The sequence below is a fragment of the Adiantum capillus-veneris genome, chromosome 14 (genome assembly GCF_014529385.1).
Source record: "Adiantum capillus-veneris isolate H3 chromosome 14, ASM1452938v2, whole genome shotgun sequence".
NCBI classification, from domain to species: domain Eukaryota; kingdom Viridiplantae; phylum Streptophyta; class Polypodiopsida; order Polypodiales; family Pteridaceae; genus Adiantum; species Adiantum capillus-veneris.
Window position 1 is genome coordinate 15839096 of NC_140944.1, and position 4716 is coordinate 15843811.

The following is a 4716-nucleotide window of genomic DNA, read 5'->3' on the forward strand; positions in this document are numbered from 1 at the left end:
TCTTGAGGCTTAGCATGCGTGTATGGCAATTACTTCATCTCTAAAATGTCTGTCTCCCAAAGCAACTATTGCTAGATTCAATGGATTACCACCTGCACCTCTCTTTCTCGGTTAATCTTCGCTTTCCATTTTCTGTTATAGCAAGGCATATTTCTATGGCAGGCCTCGTGATTTTATCACTTTTTTTCATCTTTTTTCTTAACGAAAAAGGAAAGATTATTTAAAAAAAATATTAATTTTTTTGATTGGATGATATAAGAAGAAGATACTCATTGCAAGGACAGTCAAATATATTGGCATCCATTGAATCATGAAGGTGAACTTTCCCACTATCGTTCACTCTTTTCCAAAGCAAAAGGGAAGCCATGTCACGCCCTCCCATGCTCCCTTTCTCCTTCTCTGTCTGCATATCTTCCCCACCCCTTCCACCATCTCCTACCCTCGTCCCTCCCGAGCTGCACCTTTCTCCCCCAATTGCCTGCTCCAAACCACCATTGCTTGCCCTCCTTCACCTCTCTCTCTCTCTCTCTCTCTCTCTCTCTCTCTCTCTCTCTCTCTCTCTCTCTCTCTCTCTCTCTCTCTCTCTCTCTCTCTCTCTCTCTCTCTCTCTCTCTCTCTCTGATCTTCGCGCTCCATTGAACCTACTCATATACTGCTGCCGCCCTCCATCTTTCGAGTGGGAAACAGTCTGCCCCCCTCCTCGGGACTAACTGCTGCCCCCCTCCATCAAGTTCTCCCACTCTAGAGAGAGAGAGAGAGAGAGAGAGAGAGAGAGAGAGAGAGAGAGAGAGAGAGAGAGAGAGAGAGAGAGAGAGAGAGAGAGAGAGAGAGAGAGAGAGAGAGAGAGAATGATTCTTTCCCTCTCGTGCTATCTGCGGACTCTGGTCCCACCTCTTTGACTCAGCCATCGCACCTGCCTCGCGCCTTGCATGCTAGGTACGACTCCACAAACCACACACTAGATAGAGACATGGCATAGTCATATCGTAGTGCCTCCACGTGGCTGAGAGAGAGAGAGAGAGAGAGAGAGAGAGAGAGAGAGAGAGAGAGAGAGAGAGAGAGAGAGAGAGAGAGAGAGAGAGAGAGAGAGAGAGAGATCAGCAGTAGCTATGCTTAGACGCTCTGTTGAAGCTAATCTGCAAGTCGTTGTCAGGGCTTTCATGCAAGCAGGCGCGTGCTCTCTCCGCACCAAGCCTTGGGAGATAATTTTTTCAAAAGGGCCGATTCAATGTTCATACTTGCACATGTATTCAAGGGATATGGATGATGTGGCTCCAGCCCATGAGGTGTTTTTATGACAGTTCAATATGCCATTGCAGCCTAGTACAAATTGTGCCGGCGCCCCTATCTTGTACTCATAACCGCACACGGTCAACTGGCAGCCTTTTCCTACGGATGGGGCCTCTGAGCTCTATTGATTCTTTAATGCTATCAAACAGCTATGTCTCAAGCAGCAGGCTTGAGGATAAAGCAAAGGTTCAAGCTCAAATGGAAGCTAGGGGCTTGAAAAAGAGCCTGGATTGAGTCGAATTGAGATTCCAGGTCAGCTGAACACTTCTCTTATCGATGACAAGTCACATCCAGGGAATAAATAGATTGATGAAGGATGTAGGTTATGTGGTAGATTTGTGTTGTGAAGGAACATTTTCTTTAGCAGCAAAATATTTTTTTCCTATATCTATATTCACGAGAATATCTCTCTCTCTCTCTCGCTCTCTCTCTCTTTGCCTTGAAGGCTTGACCAGTGTTCGAGAAAAGTGTGCCTCAGCTTAGCCTTGAGCCGGTTGAAAAATCAAAGTAGACGGTTGAGGGGAGGGCAAGAAGGAGAAAATTCCGCTTAAAATACATGGAAAATAGTGTAATTTTGCAAAAAAACTGGCTAGTATTGTAAAATTTCCGGTTCAGATTTGTCTTGGAGGGATTTTTGTATGTTTGTGAAAATGATTTTTCCCGAACACTAGGCTTGACAAGTTAAAAGTTGTAGACTACGGATTCCCAACTCTCAAGGATTGGAAAGAGCATGGGTCTCTCTCTCTCTCTCTCTCTCTCTCTCTCTCTCTCTCTCTCTCTCTCTCTCTCTCTCTCTCTCTCTCTCTCTCTCTCGCTACATATAGCAATGCTTATGGGTAGGCCTCGTGATTTTATCACTTTTTTTCTTCTTGTTTTATTTCACTTTGTAGACAGTCTGTCTCATTTTGGACTCTAGGACTTGTTTTTACTTGGTAAGCCTAATGAGTTTTTTTAGCTCCGTGAGCCTCGACGCGGCCACTTGGCATAATCTAGACCATTGCCCTTGATCCAAATCATACTTTAAATATTATCATGCATCGGCAATGATGAATGAGACGATGGCTAAGTTTACATAATTGGCTTTTGCCATGCTTTTCCATATCGCTCGTCCTCCGTCTCCGTTTGTCATAGATAAAGCACACCGGGACGTATGCTCTTCATCCCAAACGAGTGCAGGTGGTGAAGGGTATCAGCCTGATAAGTATACGTTTGTGAGAATTGTCAAAGCATGCACATCAATAGGAGCTTTGGATCAGGGCAAACAGATGCGTTGTTTCATCTTGGAAGGGGGTTACGAGTTAGATGTCTATGTCGGAAGTACCTTGATTGACATGTACTGTAAGTGGCATAGACTAAAGGATGCCTTAACTGTGTGGGAAATAGTGTTGCAGTCTAATATCACGATTTGGGATGTCATGTTGTTTGGTTATGCTCTATGTAGGGACTTCAAGGAAGCTTAGGGCCTTGTCGAATCGATGAAAAGTAAAGGATTCATGTCGGATGCAATGACCTTTGTCTATCTTCTATCAGCATGTGGCTAGCAAGCTCTAACATAACAAGCTTTTGACCATTTAGATTTATGGATACAGCCCATGGAATCAAGCCTTCTTTTAATCATTTGACTTGTATGCTTGATATCTTAGGGCGTGCAGGGTGCTTGAATGAAGCTATACAGATCCAATAGTAGATATCGTTGTTGCTTTCTGATACAAGTTGGAGATCTTTGCTCAGTCGTGCTGCAGGATACATGCTAGTTTTGAGCTTGGAAAGCAATGCTTCAACAATATTACAATGCTGGATGAGAGAGACTATGCAAGTTATGTACTCATGTGACGTTTATGCACAAATGTCGGTGAGTGGGGAGAAGCCATCGAACTAGAAGAGGAGGAATTTTTTTGCTGCCTAGAAGAAACCTGGCATGGCGTTCATAGGTATTAACAGTCAGGTGCATCATTTTTTGGGTGTTGATTTCAGCTATTCAGCACAAGAAAAGCCCTATTGTAAGATGAAACGGATCAAAGAACTTACAAGGGGGATTCATGCTTTCATTGGACTCAGTATTTGTAGTAAGCACCCCTTCCTCTTTCCCTTTGTTTCATCCCTTAAAAGTAGCAAATAGTAAGATAAATTGGCTTGTCTCAATAGAGGGGTTAGCCTCCTTGCAGCGAGCAATGTTGTCATGTGCAACGGAAAGGTTTAAGGATTTAACTCGGACCTAGTAATCCGCACAAACACTTACTTCCCTTGAAAGGAGAAACTGAACCGAAGACAATGAATATGAGAGAGAGAGAGAGAGAGAGAGAGAGAGAGAGAGAGAGAGAGAGAGAGAGAGAGAGAGAGAGAGAGAGCACATGTCGGGGCCCCCTTACTCTGTTGCTAGAGCAAGTTTTTGCTTTTATTACTTGCACAAATGCTCATATAATGATGCTTAAATGTTGAGATGCTAATGGGTACTTGATGCTACTGATGCTGTTGAGGTGCTGATGGGTACTTGTTGGAGGTGCTTGATACTGCGAGGTGCTGATACAATGATGCTTAAATGTTGAGATGCTAATGGTTACTTGATGCTACTGATGCTGCTGAGGTGCTGATGGGTACTTGTTGGAGGTGCTTGGTACTGTGAGGCTACGTGCTGAAAATGCAGAACGTTGAGGATGATGCTGGGGATTTGCGAATGCGACAAGGCTATGGGTTAATCCGCTATCGTGGGTGGCGGCGATAGGTTGAAGACTAAAAAACGTTCATGTAGATGACGATTGGAATTTGAAAATGCTGAGATGCTCCTGTTGATCTACGTCCATGACAAGACTATGGTTGAGTGCCAAAAGGGTTGGGATGCTTGAGAGAAAACGCTGGAGATACTACGGTCGTGTGGGTACTTGACTTCTTCTCCGGCTTCCTCTGCCTCTTCTTTGATGCCAAGGGGCTACTTATGTATGCGCTACAAGCTAAGTCAAACAATATGATAAAATCAGCCCCAAAAGTCACTTAATATTAAATGCACTTATAAGAGGTGGTTCCCACGTGTAAGGTGAGGTTCCCATGATGTGCAATGCTTATGCTTGGTGCTAAATGATGTACTGTGCCAGAGAGGGTATGCAACTATGACTTGTCTGGGCATGCATATCTTGTTAGAGGCTCACAAGGAATGAGGCTAGGTCCGAAGCTAAGATTGACGCTAGACTGTAGCAAAAGCTTGTCCACGTGGCGCAGTGCAGTGCGCACGTGACATCCCCTATTAAAGGTGAGACACAACTTGCCGAATTTATACCTTGGATACTTTGGTACTTCTGATGCTGTGGATGCATAAACCATTGAAAACTCCTCCAAACTTGTGGATACTACGGAGGTAGGTACTGCTCCAATGTAAACACTGACCATACAAGTTACTAGTAGCCTTACTACCGTCGCAAAATATCAGCCTTG

The 4716-nt window shown here is 44.2% G+C and overlaps 1 pseudogene; it reads left to right on the plus strand.

Moving 5' to 3' along the window:
• The first annotated feature begins 2378 nt into the window (after nt 1–2378).
• Nucleotides 2379–2974, plus strand: LOC147441959 (pentatricopeptide repeat-containing protein At2g37320-like; annotated as a pseudogene).
• The last annotated feature ends 1742 nt before the right edge of the window (nt 2975–4716 follow it).